Source organism: Nyctereutes procyonoides, unplaced genomic scaffold (assembly GCF_905146905.1).
Source record: "Nyctereutes procyonoides isolate TBG_1078 unplaced genomic scaffold, NYPRO_anot_genome, whole genome shotgun sequence".
NCBI lineage: Eukaryota > Metazoa > Chordata > Mammalia > Carnivora > Canidae > Nyctereutes > Nyctereutes procyonoides.
This window is the reverse complement of record NW_026575046.1, coordinates 51321641-51340263: the sequence shown is the minus strand read 5'-3', so window position 1 is coordinate 51340263 and position 18623 is coordinate 51321641. Positions and strand designations below refer to the sequence as shown.

The following is an 18623-nucleotide window of genomic DNA, read 5'->3' as shown; positions in this document are numbered from 1 at the left end:
AGTAGCAAGATACAAAGTCAACACAAATAATAGTTGCATTCTTTACCCTAACAATGAACTATCTAAAATGGAAATTAGGGGATCCCTGGGTGGCTCAACAGTTAGAGCCTACCTTTGGCCCAGGGCATGATCCTAGAATCCTGGAATCCTGGGATCGTGTCCCAGGTCCTGCTCCCCACATGGATGGAGCCTGCTTCTGCCTGTGTCTTTGCTTCTCTCTCTCTATCATGAATAAATAAATAAAATCTTAAAAAATAATAGTAAAATAAAAATAAAATGGAAATTAAGGGGTGCCCAGATGGCTCAGTAGGTTAAGTGACTGATTCTTGGTTTTGACTCAGGTCATGATCTTAGTCAGGACTGTGACATCCAGCCCCATGTTAGGCTCCATGCTGAGCATGAAGCCTGCTTAAGACTCTCTCTCCTCCCTGGGACGCCTGAGTGGCTCAGCAGTTAAGCGTCTGCCTTCGACTCAAGGCGTGATCCTGGAGTCCTGAGATCGAGTCCCACGTCCGGCTCCCGGCATGGAGCCTGCTTCTCTCTCTGCCTGTGTCTCTGCCTCTCTCTCTGGGTCTCTCATGAATGAATGAATGAATGAATGAATGAATGAATAAATAAAATAAATAAATAAAGTCTTTAAAAAAAAAAGACTCTCTCTCCCTTTTCCTCTGTCCACCCTCCGCCCCCCCACCCCCGTTCTATCTCTTGCTCTTAAATATATAAATAAATAATATAAAAAGGAAATTAAACAATTCCACTTAAAATAACATAAAAATAATATCAAAAAGAATAAAATTAACCAAAGAGGTGAAAGAAAACTGCAAAACATTGATTAAAGAAATTTTAAAAGATCTTCATAAATGAAAAGAAATGAAAAGTTTTCATGGACTGGAAGACAACAGTGTTAAAATGTCAATACTACTCCAAGCAATCTAGAGATTCAAAGCAATACCTCTCAAAATTCCAATGACTTTTTTGTAGAAATAGAAAAACTAGCCCTAAAATTTATATGGACTCTCAAGGGACCCCAAATAGCCAAAACAATCTTGTAAAAGAAGAACAAAACTAGAGGATTCACATCTCCTGATTTCAAAACTTACTATAAAGCTACAGTAGTCAAAATAGTGTGGTATTGGTACAAAGACATAGAGACCAACTGGATAATAGCCCAGAAGTAAAACAATGTAAATGAGACCAAATGATTCTTGACAAGGGTGCCAAGATCATTCAGTGAGGAAGAACAGTCTTTTCAACAAATAGTGCTAGAACACTGGATATCCACATGGAAAAGAATGAAGTTGGACCCTTACTGTGATTATATATATATATATATATATATATATATATATATATATATCTGCCCCTAGTTCATGACACAGAACTCCTAAAACCCCTGTCATTTCCTAAGTGATAAGAGCACTAGGAACATCTTTTGTTCTAACATTTTGTCTTTGACCCTGGTTCCTGGCAGAGAGATCCTAAATCTGTTGGAGTTTCCTGTATAGTAGCAGCATCTTTTGTTTTAATGAGGTGATCTCAGTGGACTCCTGAATACAGACTGCTCGCCAGACAGACTACATCCTGATTAAAAGCTTGAAATTTTCAGCCCTAACCCCCATTCTCCAAGAGAAGGAAGGGAGAAATAGCACGAACAATCAATCATACCCACAAGATAAAGCCTCCATAAAAACCCAAAGAGAATAAGGTTCAGAGAGCTTCTGAGTTAATGAACACATTAACATGTCGGGAGGGCAATACATTCCAACTCCATAGGGACAGCAGCTCATAAATTTAGGACCCCTCTGGACTTTGCCCTATGTATCTCTTCACTTGGCCATTCTTCTGTACCCTTTATTATATCCTTTGTAAGAAACCAGTAAACAGGGATCCCTGGGTGGCGCAGCGGTTTGGCGCCTGCCTTTGGCCCGGGGCGCGATCCTGGAGACCCGGGATCGAATCCCACGTCGGGCTCCCGGTGCATGGAGCCTGCTTCTCCCTCTGCCTGTGTCTCTGCCTCACTCTCTCTCTCTCTGTGACTATCATGGATAAAAATTAAAAAAGAAATTTAAAAAAAAAAAAAAAAAAAGAAACCAGTAAACAAAAGTGTTTCCCTGAGTTCTATGTACCATTATAACAAATTATCATCCCCAAAGAGGAGGTCATGGGAACCTCAATTATAGCTGGTCAGTACAGGTGACAGTCTGGAAGACTTGTGATTAGAAACTTAAAAGGGGTAGTTTTGTTAAGACTGAGTCATTAACTTGTGGGATCTGAGGCTAATTTCAGGTAGACAGCATCAGAATTGAATTGAACTGAATCTAGAATTGCTTGATGTGTGGAAACCTCATACATCTGCTGTCAGAAGTATGGTGAGTGTGGTTAACAGTATGAGAATAAAGAAGAAACACAGGAATGTGTTCTTCCCACTCATTTACCTAACACATACATAAAAATTAACCCAAAATAGATCCATGACCTAAAATAAGACCTAAAATAAAATTCTTAGAACAGGACAAAAGCTTCCCAACACTGGATTTGGTAATGATTTCTTGGATATTATACCAAAAGTAGAAGCTACAAAAGACAAACTGGACTTCATGAAAATTTTAAAAATTTGTGCGTCAAAAGATACTATGGACAGAGTAAAAAGACAACACATACAATGGGAAAAGGTTTTTGCAAACCATGCATTTGATACAGGATTAATATCCAGATTATAAGAGATTTTTTTTCTAAAGATTTTATTTATTCATGAGAGATGAAGAGACATAGGCAGAGAAGCAGGCTGCCTATGGGGAGCCTGCTGCAGGACTCAATCCCAGGAACCTAAGATTATGACCTGAGCCAAAGACAGACGCTCAACCACTGAACCACCCAGGTGCCCCCATATAGAGAATTCTTAAAACTCAACAACAAAAAACAACGAACCTGATTCAAAAATGGGCAAAGGATTTGAATAGACACTTCTCCAAAGAAATACAAATGACCAATAAATCCACAAAAAGATGTTTAACATCATGAGGGAAATGCAAATCAAACTAAGGGCTACCACTTCACACCTAACAGTATGGTGACTATTAAAAAAACAGGAAATAAAAAGTAGTGGTGACCATGTGGAGAAACTAGAACCCTTGTACACCGTTGGTGGTAATGTAAAATAGCAAAACCACCATGGAAAACAGCATGCGTTCCTCAAAAAATTTAAAGAAGAATTACCGTATGACACAGCAATTCCATTTCTGAGTATACACACAAAATAAAGGAAAGCACAGTGCCAGTGTACACTCATATTCACAGCAGCATTATTCACAGTAGCTAAAATGTGGGAACAACTGAAGTGTCCATCAACAGATGAGAAGATTAAATGTGGTGCCTACATACAATGGAATTATTATTAAGCCTTTAAAAGGAAGGAAATCCTACAGTATGCTACAACATGAACGAACTATGAATACAGTACACTAAGGGAAATAAGCCAGTCACAAGAAAACAAATATAGGGGTGGCACAGTCAGTTATGTGTCTGACTCTTGGTTTCAATGCAGGTCATGGTATCAGGATACTGAGATCAAGCCCCACACCAGGCTCTGCACTCAGCATCTAATCTGCTTGAGATTCTCTCTCTGCTTCTGCCCCTCCCACTCGTGTGTGCACATACTCACGCTCTAAATAAATAAATAAATCTTAAAAAAAAAAGACAAATACTCTTTGGTTCTACTTATATGAGGTATCTAGAGCAAACTCATACAGACAGAATAGTGGTTGCCACTAGGGAAAAAAGGGGAGTTATTGTTTAATAGGTACAGTAATCTCCCCTCATCTGTGGTTTTCAGTTACATGCAGTCAGCTGCCATTTGGAAGCAGATGATCCTCCTCCTGATGTGTCATCAGAAGCTTATTAATAGCCTAATGCAACATCACAGTGCCTACATTATTCACCTCACTTTTATCTCATCACATACACACTTTATCATCTCACATCATCACAAAAAAAGTACAGTACCATAAGATATTTTGAGAGAGACCATACTCACAAAACTTTCATAACATAGCTGTAATTGTTCTAGTTTATTATTGTTGTTAATCTGGTATGTGCCTAACTTATAAATTAAACTTTACCACAGGTATGTATATGTAAGAAAAAACACAGTATATATAGGATTTGATATCACCTGCAGTTTCAGGCATCCACTGGGGGTCTTGGAAGGTATTTCCCATGGATAAGGGGGGGCTACCAAATGGTTTAGTTCTACAAGATGAAAAGACATGGAAATGGATAATGACAATGGATGTACAATATTATGAATGTATTTATGACTAAACTGTACATTTTAAAATGTTTAAGATGGTAAATTTTATATGTATTTTGCCACATTAAAAAAAGGGATAGGGATCCCTGGGTGGCGCAGCAGTTTAGCGCCTGCCTTTGGCCCAGGGCGCGATCCTGGAGACCAGGGATCGAATCCCACATCGGGCTCCCGGTGCATGGAGCCTGCTTCTCCCTTTGCCTGTGTCTCTGCCTCTCTCTATCTGTGTGACTGTCATAAATAAAAATAAAAATTAAAAAAAATAAATAAATAAAGGGATAAAAAGACATTTGTGAAGTGTTGTGAGATGAGTTTGAACTTGCTTAAAAGGTTCTGATTACTTTTATAAATTACTTTTCGGGGCGCCTGGGAGCCTCCTTCTCCCTCTGCCTATGTCTCTGCCTCTCTCTGTGTGTCTCTCATGAATAAGTAAAGAAAATACTTTAAAACAAATAAATTAGTAACCTTTCATTAAATTCTTACCCCTGTATCTATTAATTTAACACAATGCCACTAAAAAATGAACAAAAACACTTTGGCCTTATCTAACCTTTCCTAATGTGACTGCACTACTCAGGATCAAGCAGAAAAGCTGGTTAGGGAGACATGAAAATATTATTTTCCTCTTCACAAGAAATATTATAAGACATCAAACTTTACCAATCTTCCAAAAGTCATCTGAGAGTCTGGCCTTCCCGGTTTCCTCCCATGTTTCAAAATAACTTGAAATCACATTTTAGAACTTGCCATGCATAAGATATGTGTGTATATAAGCATAATCTATATCAAATCACAAAATGTTAATAACTTAGAACTTAATACTTTTCAGTTTCAAAACAGAATGTTCTAGGATTTAGATTCCACTCTTAACCACCTATAAGCCAAAAACTATGTGATTTTTTTTTAATTTTATTTATTTATTCATGAGACACACACAGAGAGAGGCAGAGACACAGGCAGAGGGAGAAGCAGGCTCCATACAGGTAGCCTGATGTGGGACTCAATCCAGGACTCCAGAATCATGCCCTGAGCTGAAGGGAGGCACTCAACCGCTGAGCCACCCAGGTGTCCCAATATGTGATTTCTTACTGATTCCTACCACCTTATAAAGTTAGAAATATTAGAGTCACTTTGCAGATATGGAAACTGAGGCCTAGGATTAACTAGCATACAGATCTCAAATGGCCAAGCTCCTAATACGGAGTTCTTTCCCTATACCATGCTGCAAAGATGAGAATGTAGTTAACTGGATTTTTTGTTTTCCCCTTTCTCCTAAAAATGGGGTACTTAATGCTGTTGGAAATACTTTAATAAACAAAGAAAAAAAATCAAGGACAACTACAACAAAAACTCTCTGGTTAAGTGAGATTTCTGGTAAATTACTCAACTTAACCAACAAATATTAATTCAGCATCTACTGACCAATAAGTGCATCAAATAAATCACAGTACTAATCCTCAATAACCTTGTGGAGTAAAATAACATATACATAATTGTATTGTTGTGATGATGACCATACACCAGTGGTTAACAAATCAAGTCTTTCAGGGGAGGGAAAATGTAAAGGAGACACAAAATAAGCTGAAAATCAGCAAAAGGAAGTGTTTCAGAGCAAGGGAGGATTATGTGTGAAGGCACAGAGACATGAAAAAGAATGTTACATTAGAGGAACTAGAAAGTCAAGAAAGTATGGTTGGAATAGACAGGGAAAGGGTGTGGGGCACTTGGCTGGCTCAGTCCATAGAATATGCAACTCTTAATCTTGGGATTGTGGGTTTGAGCCCCATGTTGGGTGTAGAGATTACTTAAAAATAAAATCTTTTAGGGCAGCCCGGGTGGCTCAGCGGTTTAGCTCTGCCTTCAGCCCAGGGCCTGATCTTAGGAGACCCCAGGTCGAGGCCTGCATCGGGATCCCTGCATGGAGCCTGCTTCTCCCTCTGCTTGTGTGTGTCTCTGCCTGCCTCTCTCTCTCTCTCTCTGGAATAAATAAATAAATAAAATCTTTAAAAAACAAAAATCCAGCAGCCCAGGTGGCTCAGAGGTTTAGTGCCGCCTTTAGCCCGGGGCCTGATCCTGGAGACCCGGGATCGAATCCCACGTCGGGCTCCCTGCGTGGAGCCTGCTTCTCCCTCTGTCTGTGCCTCTGCCTCTCTCTCTCTCTCGTGAATAAATAAATAAAATCTTAAAAAAAAAATCTTTTAAAAAGGGTGGGGAAGGATAGAATTTTGAGGTTAGTGAAGTATGAATCAGATTATGAGATGTAAAGATTTATGCCTTTCTAATCAATGCAGAGCAAATAATAAATCTTAGAGAGTGATATGAAATGTTAGGAAAAATATTCTGGAAAAAGTAGGAAAGTTGAAGTTAAAGAGGAGAGAGACTTGAAATTAAGAGCATCAGTATAAGGTTACTGAAGTAGTCTAAAGGAAAAATAACAGTAGAGACAATGTAGAGAGATTGAAGGGTTAATTGAGGGTAGTGGATTTTGACTTCTCTTCAACTTTAGTACTTTTATTTTTTCTGAAGCACAGCTGACACACAGTTACATTAGTTTCAACAAGTCTATACATTATCCTGTGCTCACCAAAAGTGTAGCTACCATCCATCACCATATTACCATACAATGCTGTTACAATTCTAATGACTATATTCCCTATGCTGTAGCTTTGATTCCTGTGATATTTCTTTAATTCCAATAGAACTTACACACACTAAAACATATACTTAAAAAAAAAATCCCCTGATGGGATCCCTGGGTGGCTCAGCTGCTCTGCCTCTGTCTCTCTCTGTATCTCTCATGAATAAATAAAATCTTAAAAAAAAAAAAACAGATATGAAGATATGAAGAGATTTTTCTCTTCTAAACATATTTAGGGGCAGCCCTGGTGGCGCAGCGGTTTAGCGCCTCCTGCAGCCCGGGGCATGATCCTGGAGACCCTGGATCGAGTCCCATGTCAGGCTCTCTGTACGGAGACTGCTTCTCCCTCTGCCTGTGTCTCTGCCTCTCTCTCTCTCTGCATTTCTATGAATAAATAAACAAAATCTTTAAAAAAAATAAAAAATAAACATATTTAGGAACAAGAAGAAATTTTTAAAATTTCCTTGGTGGGAAAATCCAAAGCCAACATGCACTGCAGTGGTCACAGTGATTTCTATTTAACACTTCTGGCACTCTTAAAATGGTGGTTTAAAAACACATATACAACTAGAAGCAGTTAACAACAAACCTTCAATTCTATTACTTTACTATATATTTGCTATCCATTTTAAGCAAAAATATTGTAGAAATGGCAATCAGAGTTTGAATATGTGAAATGACCCTCAAATAGCCAAAGGAAAATTGACAAAATTAATCTTTATCAATATTCACTGCAAAGATTTCCTTCCAAAAGAATATCTGCAGTACAGGTAACCCTCCCTTCAGAGTAATTTGAATTTATACTACTCTGCCAATAACACAATAGTCTTTAAAACACATAGAGGAGTACAAAAACTCTGATGCCTAGCCCATTCTGAAGAGATAACCCCAAACTCGAACACCTGAACCAACTTGTTCATATATACCTGTATTTGTCACATGAAGATATACAAAAAGGGCGCCTGGGTGGCTCAGTCAGTTAAGTGTCTGCCTTCAGCTCAGGGCATTATCCCAGGGCCTGGGATCAAGCCCCACTTTGGAGCTCTCTGCTCAATGGGGAGCCTACTCTCTCTCCCTTTGCCTGCCACTCCCCCTACTTGTGCTTCCCCCCTCTCTCAAATAAATAAAATTTTAAAACAACAACAAAAAAAACCCAGACATTATTTCTTAGAACAATTCTAAGTTTACAGAAATATTAAAAGTATAAGCCCCCCACCACACCCAAAACCTTGTATGTGGCAATAAAACACCATATACAAAGTAAAAGACCTAGAATAATATTTACAATTTATCCCTAGTATTTAGCTTTTAAAAATAGAGAAGAAAAACGACAACAAACTGACAGAAAAAAACTATAGAGTTTGACAACACACTGTTGGTGAGGGGCCTTCATACATTGTTAGTGGGAACACAAAATGGTACAATCCTCAGGGAGGAAAATTTGGCAATAAGAGTTACATATTCAGATGCATATAAATAAGCATTCAGAAATCTTTCAGGAATCTATCCCAAAGATACACCAGCAAAAAACAAAGTCATGCATAAGGCTACTTATTTGCCCTACTATTTGTAATAGCTAAAGATGAGAAATAACCCAAGTGCCCACCAACAGGGGGCTAGATTACATATACCCACATAACAAAGTATCACACAGCTAGGAATATGAAAGAGAAATAATTCCCTATTATCCTATGCAAGTACTACCAGGAGACATTAGATATAAAAAGAAGATGGAGGGACACCTGGGTGGCTCAGCAGTTGAGCATCTGACTTCGGCTCAGGGCATGATCCCAGGGCCCGGGATCAAGTCTTGCATCGGGCACCCTTCGAGGAGCCTGCTTCTCCCTCTGCCTGTCTGCCTCTGTCTCTTATGAATGAATAAATAAATAAGATAGAGAAAAGGGTGTGATACATATCACTGTTTATCTTTTTTAAGAGGTGGGGGGGGCCCACAATTAGTGTTAAGTGACCATCTCTTGGTTCATGATCATCTCAGGGTTGTGAAATTGGGCTCCCCCATGTCACTCTGGGCTCTGTGCTCAGAGTGGTATTTGCTTGAGATTCTCTCTTCTTTTCCCTCTGCCTCTTCTCCCCATGCACACGCACTCTTGGTTCTTACTCTCTCAAAAACAAATAAATCCTGGGGTGCCTGGGTAGCTCAGTCAGTTAAGTGGCTGACTAAATTTCCACTCAGGTCATGATCTTGGAGTCATGGGATCGATCCCCAGGTCAGGCTCCATGCTCAGCATGGAGTCTGCTTGTCTCTCTCTCTTCCCGCCTTGCTGACGCTCTGTCTCAAATAAATAAATAAAATCTTTTTTTATCCTTTCTTTTTCTCTCTCTCTCTCTTTTTTTTTAGAGAGGGGCACCTGGGTGGTTCAGTCGCTTAAACATCTGCCTTCGACTCAGGTTATGATCCCAGGGTCCTGGGATTGAGCCCTGCATCCACCTCCCTGTTCGGCGAGGAGCCTGCTTCTCCCTCTCCTCCCTTCTTTAGCTCTCTATCACTATCTGTGTGTGTGTGTGTCTCAAATAAATAAATTAAAAAAAAAATTCTAGATCTACTGAAAATAACTCTGAAACATCTTACATCAGAAAAAACTATCAAAGATTACTGGGGCCATGACAATATGACAAAATTACTTAGGAGCAATAATATAAGGTTTTTACAAACTCAAAAGGAAAATCTTTTTTGTGTCTCTGAAAAAATAAACTATGTAAACATGAGGATTAAAAAAAAGTCATCAGGAGCCAAACTAAGAAACTCACAACTGTCAAAGATGGAACAATCTGAGCCTCAATAAGCACAATGGCAATGAGTTACATTAAATGTTTTTAAATTCATGAGTTCATATCAAAACTCAATTTTTAAAAAACGTCACTGGTTACTTTTAGATGAAGTACTTCTAGGAATTCAACTCATTATTTAACAACTAATAAAAAACTGAAAGAATCAAATCTTTATCCTGCCTTTACTATACATACTATAACTCAGAGTAACTAAATAGATGAAGAAATTAAATCTTTATACAGGAATCCCTATTTAATAAAGAAGAAATGAGAGAACTGGAATGTCCTCATTTTGTATGTGAAAAGACTCGGTAAAAGCTAATGAAATACAATGTACTGATATTGAGCTTATGGAAATGTGCTTAAGGATACTAACAATGTAAGCTAAATTTGAATTAAGTGAAGAAATTCTACAAAGTTTAATTATCAACACTTTTAATTCCTAAATCACAGGTTTAATTGTGTACATCTGAATAAACCTTCTGCATGTAAAATCTTTTCTGTATCATTTTTGAAAGGACTTGTACTCCTTCAAGCATATTTTTGGTTATTTATCTTATATATTAAATTCTAATTTTTCAAAAGGACAAGGGTGCCTGGGGCGGCGGGGGGTGCACAGCTGGTTGAGCATCTGACTCTTGGTTTTGGACCAGGTTGTGATCTCAGGGTTGTGAGATGAGATCAAGCCCCGCATCATGCTCCCTGCTCACCAGGGAGTCTGCGCGAGATCCTCTCCCTCTTCCTCTGCCCCTCCCTCAGCGTCGCATGCATGCATGCTTACTCTCTAAAATAAATAAGTAAATCTTTAAAAGAAAATAAAAAATAAAAAAGACAACAATTTCGCAAATTCTCAATTCCACCCTTTATTAAATACTCCCACAAAAAATAAACAGAAATATAAGAACATGTATACAATTGAACATTCTCCAGGACCACCCACCCAATGTCTTAAGATAGGACAAAACAGGATCACAGCCCATTTGGGTTGGGAGAGGTCTGGACAGCTGGGTAGAGTTAGGGGCACTAGAAAGATGTTCTCCCTCCTCTGGGTGTTGAGGATGTGTTAGCCACAGTAAGACTAAAGTAGCTGGCTAGCACAGATCTTGAGTCTTAGATGGGGACCACTTTCCCAGCTTCTAACTAAAAGAGACCTGCCCAAGGTAAAGTGGGGCACTGAGAGGCCTGGGCAGTGCCTATGCATCAGGGGCTTTACATGCATTATCTCATTTAATCTTTTTAAGAACTCAAAACACCCTTTCATGATGAGAACTTAAACTAGGAATAGAAGGGAGCTTCCTCACCCTGATAAAGCACATATCAAGGGACGCCTGGGTGGCTCAGTGGTTGAGCGTTTGCCTTTGGCTCAGGGCATGATCCTGGAGTTCCAGGATCGAGTCCTGCATCAGGGTCCCCACAGGGACTTGCTTCTCCCTCTGCCTATGTCTCTGCCTCTCTCTCTGTGTCTGTCTCTCATGAATAAATAAAATCTTTTTTTTAATAAATAAAATCTTAAAAAAAAAAGATAAAGCACACAGCTAACTCAATAATGTGAAAGACAATGCTTCTCCCCTAAGATCTAGAACAAGACAAGGATGTCTGCTCTTGCCACTTATATTCAATATTGTAAAAGAGCAATTAAACAAGAAAAAAGGGCATCCAGATTGGAAAGAAATGAAATTTTATTCACAGATGACATGATCTCAGGTATAAGAAACCTACAAAAAAACTGACAGAACTAATAACGAGTTCAATAAGGTTGCAGGATGTAAGATCAGCATATAAAACTCTATACACTAGCAATGAACAATCTAAAAATAAAATTAAAACATTCCTTTCACGGTACCATCAAAAAAAGTAAAATATTTATGAATAAATTTAACCAAAGAAGTGCAAGACTTGTACACAAAAAACTATAAAACATTACTGAGAGAAACTAATGAAAGGAACCCTTCCCATGTTCATAGATAGCAATTGTATCAAAATCCTAGCTGCCTCTTATGCAGAAATTGACATGATTCTAAAATTCACTTGGAAATGAAAGAGGCCCAGAATAGCCAAAATAATTCTGAAAAAGAATAAAGTTGGAGGACTCATACTTTATGACTTCATATTTGTTGTACAACTGCCAATAGTCAAGACAGTGTAGTACTAGCGTAAGGATACAAATCAATGGAATAGAAATGAGAGAGTCCAGAAATAAATCCACAGTTACAGTCGACTGATTTTCAACTGAGGTTCCAAGGTCATTCAACAGAGCAAGAATCATCTTTTAAATAAACGGTGCTGGAAAAACTGAATACTCACATGCAACAGAATGAAGTCAAACCCTTACCTCACAACTATTAACTCAAAATAGATCAGACCTTATATGTAAGACACCAAAAGATACAGATATAACACCAAATGCACAAGTAACAAAAGATAAAACAAATAAATTAGGTTTTATTAAAATGTAAAACTTCAATAGATTTCCATCAAGAAAATGAAGGCAACCCACAGAATGGGAGAGTATTTTTGCTAATCATATATCTGATAAAGGACTTGTATCAGACTATATAAAGAACTCTTACAACTTATTAGGACATGTAACCTAATTAGAAATTGAGCAAAGAGGAGATCCCTGAGTGGCTCAGTGGTTTAGCGCCTGCCTTTGGCCCAGGGCGTGATCCTGGAGTCCGGGGATCAATTCCCACGTCGGGCTTGCAGCATGGAGCCTGCTTCTCCCTCTGCCTGTGTTTCTGCCTCTCTCTCAATTTCTGTGTCTATCATGAATAAATAAATAAATAAATCTTTAAAAAAAATGAGCAAAGAATTTGGGTATTTCTCCAAAGAAGACTGAAAAATGCTAATAAGCATATGAAAAATGCTCAACATCATTTTAGTCATTTGGGAAATGCAAATCAGAACAAGATACTACTTCCTCATTACCAGGATGGCTACAAAGATGGACGATTAACATATGTTAGTTAACCTGCTCGCTTCGGCAGCACACATACTAAAACAAATGTTAGTGAGGATGAGGAAAAATTGGAATCCTCACATACTACTGGTCAGGAAAATGATGTACTTAGGAAAAACAAGTTGGCAATTTCTCAAAAAGTTAGAGTTACCAAGTCACTCAGATACTCTACTACTAAGAGAAATGAAAACATGTCCACACAAAAATTTGTATATAAATATTCATAGAAGCATTAATAATAATAGCTGAAAAGTGGAAGCAATCCAAAAGCCCAATAAACGGATAAACAAAATGTGGTTTACTCACAATGGAATATTATTTGGCCATAAAAATGAATGTAGTACTGATGTAAGCTACAACATGGATGAACCTGGTGACTAATGGGCACAGTTTTCTTTTGGGGATGATGAAAATGTTCTAGAAGTAAATAGTGGTGATGGCTCCACAACTTTATATTTATACCAAAAACCGTTCAATTGTGTATTTTTTTTAAGATTTTATTTATTTATTCATGAGAGACAGAGAGAGAGGCAGAGACACAGGCAGAGGGAGAAGCAGGCTCCCTGCATGTAGCCTGCCTCTCCCTCTGCCTGTGTCTCTGCCTCTCTCTCTCATGAATAAATAAATAAATATCTTTAAAAAGATGCACATATTCCTGAATATCAACCAGTTCCAAATTAATACACATATTTAATGCAATTCCAATAATGCCACAACAGCACAAAATGATTCTTAAATGTATATAAAGAGCACCTGGGCGGCACAGTCAGTTAAGTGTCCAACTCTTGGTTTTGGCTCAGGTTGTGAGCTCAGGGCTGTGCAATCGAGCCCCATGTCAGGCTCTGCGCTTAGCATGGAATCTGCTTAAGTCTCTGTCTCCTTCTCCCTCTGCCCCACTCCATGCATAGTAAAAAGCTTGTAAGAATTACCAATAATTTTTCAAAAAATACATAAATAGGGAAGGAGTCCTATCCTATCAGATATTAAAACTCAGTGTAAAGCTTATTGTTATTAATTCAGTAATGGTACCAGTGGACAAATTAATGAAACAGAATACAGTATGATAAAGAGGACTACTCACAGTGGGGGAAGGGATGGATTATTCAAATAACCTATAATCTCCAGTGGAAGAAAGTTAAATTAGGTTCTTATACATACAAAAAATAAAGTTCTTCATGGATTAAAGGTCTGATTTTAAAAAGAAAACTATAAGACGTTTCAAAGAAAGCAAATGAGAACATTTGTATAACTTAAGTAGAAGCTTTTTTTTTTTTTAAGTAGAAGCATCTTAAAAAAACTGAAAACCCAGGCACGCCTAGGTGGCTCAGTGGATGAGCATCTACCTTCAACTCAGGGTGTGGTCCCAGACACATCAGGCTCCCCGTCCAGAAGCCTATTCCCTCTGTCTATGTCTCTGCTTCTCTCTGTCTCTCATGAATAAGTAAATAAAATCTTTAAAAAAAACAAACCTGAAAACCCAAAAGCCGAAAGAAAAAAAATGCCAATTTGATAACAATTTAAACAAATGTAAAGATAACAAAATCAAAGATGAAGGATATCATGAAAAATATTTGCTATACATGACCAATATAAAGAACTACAAATTGATAATAAAATGTCAAATAATCCAAAAGCAAAAGAACAAAGGATAGGCAGGCAATTTACACAATAACTGTAAATATCCAGAAGAAGCTCAATCTGTCAGTAATCAGAAGTTTATGGAACAATGGGATTCAATCTTAAAATAAGCATTTATTCTGCAATCAGCTTGGCCAGAAAGCAAACCTCCCATACACCCAGGAACACTAACATAAAAAAAGAGGCTGCAAAGCAAATCATGGTCTCTAAAGTTCCTTATTCTTTCCTATTAGAAATAGCTTAAAACAAGTGCTTGCACTAGTTATTCAAACTTGACTGAAACCGAAACTAAAAACTACAACCACCACTACCACTAAAAATGCAAATTAAAACAAAAACTTTCAGGACGCCTGGGTGGCTCAGTGTTTGAGTGTCTGCCTTTGGCCCGGGGCATGATCCTGGAGTCCTGGGATCAGTCCTGCGTGGGGCTTCCTGCATGGAGCCTGTTTCTCCCTCTGCCTCTCTCTGCATCTTTCATGAATGAATGAATGAATGAATAAATAAAATCATAAATCAATCAATCAAAAACTTAAAAAATTTTAATCATACTGACAAAAATTCAAAAAGCTATTGTCCAATGCTGGCAAGAATATGGGGAAACAGGTCCTCTCACATCCTATTGGCTGGACTGTGAGCTACCAAAACTCCCTGGAAAATAGACTACCAGGAGCTATTAAAACATACAAAGTACATGTTTTGAGCCAGTAACATATTTTTAGGATTCTGTTCTACAGATACAAAAGGTCTGCTATATCAGTAACATCCCCCATATCCATAACTACATCTCTGGACATCTTCACTTTTATATTCTAACTGAAACTTGGCTTTTTTTCTGAATATAATTCTTCCTTTGAAACATTCTACCATTTTCTCACTTGTATTTCCAGGGTATGGAAATGAGAGAACTGTCCTCTATTCTTTCCCACCTTTGAGAATTCGTCTTTCTACTTAAAAAGTCCACTTTTATGTAGAAGAGGTTAAGAGAATTATGAGTGATGATGTCCAGAATTAGAACCATACTTTTGACGTCCTTTGCAGTTTGTTTTCTTAAAATGACCACACAGCAGGGCTCCTGGGTGGCTCCACCAGTTAAGAGGTTGACTCCTGGGGATCCCTGGGTGGCTCAGCGGTTTAGCGCCTGCCTTTGATCTGGGCATGATCCTGGAGTCCCGGGATGAGTCCCCTGTCGGGCTCCCAGCATGGAGCCTGCTTCTCCCTCTGCCTGTGTCTCTGCCCCTCTCTCTTTCTCTATCATGAATAAATAAATAAAATTAAAAAAAAAAAAAAAAGAGGTTGAGTCCTGATGTCAGCTCAGGTCATGATCTGGAGTCCTGGGATTGGGCCCCACGTCTGCACTGTGCTCAGCGCAGAGTCTGCTTGAGCTTCTCTCCATCTCCCTCTGCCCTCCGCCCCCCCCCCCCCCGCCGTGTGCACATGCTCTCCCTCAAACAAAGAAATCTTTAAAAAAAAAAAAAACTTAACACATAGCTATTGTTATTGGTCCTATTCACTTACCTATAGTTGAAAACAAATCAACACTGAGGGCTGGAGAGGCAGTGGCTAGGAAAGAGGAAGAAAGAATCCAGATTTCTGGATCAGATCTAAGCTTGTCACTACTAACCTTAGGTAAATTATGTACTGATCCTAGTTTACTCACCAGTACCAGAAACTACACCATTTATTTTTTGAGAGGAATCAAAGACACAATGAATCTATGGCACTTTGAATAGAATTTGGCAGATACTTGAGGAACATAGAAGTCAGAAGTACTAAGTGCCATGCAGTTGAAAATTAAGTATAGCTTTTGACTCCCCCAAACTTATCTACTAACAGAAGCCTTATTGATTGAACAGAAGCCTTATTGATAAACAGCTGATTAACAGATATTTTATATGTATATATTATATACCGTATTCTTAAAGTATGCTAGAGGAAAGCAAATGTTATTAAGAAAATGGTGAGAAAAATACATTTACAGTACTGTAATTATTGAAAAATATTGGCTTATAAGTGGATGTGTGCAGTTCAAACTCATGTTGTTCAAGGGTCAACTGTAAACACTCAATAAATGTTTAACTGACATCAATAACAAAATCACCTTCAAATCTCAAAATTTCTTTTTGTGTTCTTGTTCTACAGATGATCTCAAACAGTTTGAGGGCTTTAATTATTATCTACATGCAGATAATTTCCGAATTTGTATTGCTAGCCTAGATTATTCTCCTGCACTCAATACTAGTATATCCCCTTAGACATCTTCACTTCAATGTCTAATAGAAACCTCAAACTTGACATGACCAAAACTGAGCTACTTCATCTCACTCCCCCACCCAAATATGCTCCTCCCATGGCCTTCCTTATCCCAGTTAATGACTCTTCCTTTTCCAGTTACTTAGGTCAAAAATCTGAGATATCCTCACTTTCTCCCTCACTTCACACACAATTCCTTAGAAAAATCCCATCCATTTTACCTTCAAAATATATTCAGAATCCAACTATTCCTCATAACTACTTCCTACTAGTTCAAGCAGTCTTGCATCATTGCAAAAATCTCTTTACTGGTCTCCCTATGCCTCCTTTACTTTCCTTTAGACTATCCTCAAGAAAATAGCCAGAGTGACCCTAAGAAATCATAAATCTTGTCATTACTCAAAATCTGCCTTGCTTCAGAATTAATGCCAAAATCCTCACAATAGCCTACGAGGTCATTTGTAAACTAGCTCTGCTTTCAACTCTGACCCTAGCTCCTACTACTTTCTTCCCTCCCTCAGTTCTAGCCACACGGGCCTGCTTGTCATTTCTGGACAAAGTCACTTGAGGCCATGCCTTAGGACTCTTGTATGCCTTATTCCCTGTATCTGCAATCCTCTTCCCCTAGGTACCACATAATTTGTTTAGTACGTTTTCACACAATTGACACACTCTCAGCAAGGCCTTCCCTTGATAATCCTATTTAAAATGAAACACCCCCCACCCCACCCCCACCCCCACATTCCCCAGGCGCCTGGGGGGCTAGTCAATTAAGTGGTTGGCTCTTGATTTCCGCTCAGGTCATAAGCTCAGGGTCTTGGGATGTAGCCCCACCATGCTGGAGAGTCTACTTTCTCTCTCCCTCTCCCTCTGTCCCTCCTCCACTCAGCAACATATCTCTTCCCCTACCTTTCTAAAATAAATAAATCTTTTTAAAAAATAAAATCAAACACTTCCCTCCTCAAAATTCCCTATTTCTCTCCACAGCATTTATCACCATCTAACGTAGCATATATTTCATTTGTTTATTTTGACTCTTCTTTCTCTCCTCCACTAGAATGTGAGCCCCACAAGGGTAGGAATTATATTCAATATTCCATTGGATCTTGTGCCCAGAACTATACTAGCACATATTAGATACTGAAAAAAGTTGATTGAGAATGGGATAAATGTTTGGGTACAAGGATAATCCCTAACATTAGTTGTATAAAACCAAAAAAAATGAAAACAACCTGATTGTTTCATAATTTTTTTACAAACCAAAAATGACTCTAATAATGTTTAACATTCACTTAATACTTGCCAGTGCTTTCCATATATTAACATTTAATTACTCAAACAATCCCATGAAGTAGGAAGTCCACAGATGAAGAGACTAAAGCAGAAAGGTTAAGTAACTTGCCCAAGGTCACAAAGTTAATAACTGGAGAAGCTAAGATTCAAATCCAGGTGTCTTACTTCATAGCCGGTCTTCATAACAACTTACTGTGCTGTGCTGACCTTCATAATTTTTTGACCTTCATAATTTTAACATGATCCTACCTCTATTAAGACAAAGACAGCAGAAGCTCTTACTCAATGAGAATAAAACTTACTAGTCAATTAAAAAGTGACATAAAGTGAGGAATAAAAACATTTCATACCTTACTTAAATATTTCATTTAAAACATAAAGCACACATTTATGCAGCAATCTTTTGATGAAAGCCTACCCTTTTCTTTAGGGAATGGGTCCACTGGCATTCTTTGGAGCCTTTCTAGCATAAACCATATCCATAAATCACTGACTTAATTTCTTCGAGTGCAAGAACTCCAAGCACTTGCTAATAAGCATTAAGTGCACAATACTGATTCTCGATTTTTCTCAAAGTTATCTTTATACCCATCCTGCCCACACCTAACTTAAGAGCAATTTTTTTAGCAACTTGATCCTATACATCTTTTCCAAAGAATTTAATTTAGTTTTCAGATAAAAACTCTTGCAGTGATATTTTATGGGCTTATGTGTTATATTTTTATGACAAATATAACCAGCACACAATG

The 18623-nt window shown here is 38.2% G+C and overlaps 1 protein-coding gene across 3 annotated transcripts in view; it reads right to left on the bottom strand.

Moving 5' to 3' along the window:
* Nucleotides 1-18623, bottom strand: part of FAF2 (Fas associated factor family member 2) — a 67635-nt gene that overhangs the window by 44311 nt on the left and 4701 nt on the right. The window contains exon 2 of one of the 3 annotated variants that reach the window (XM_055325813.1): nucleotides 15847-15891. The exons of the other annotated variants lie outside the window; for them this stretch is intronic. The gene's annotated coding sequence lies outside the window, so the exon portion shown is untranslated. The remainder of the gene's footprint in view (nucleotides 1-15846; nucleotides 15892-18623) is intronic. 3 annotated transcript variants of the gene reach the window in all.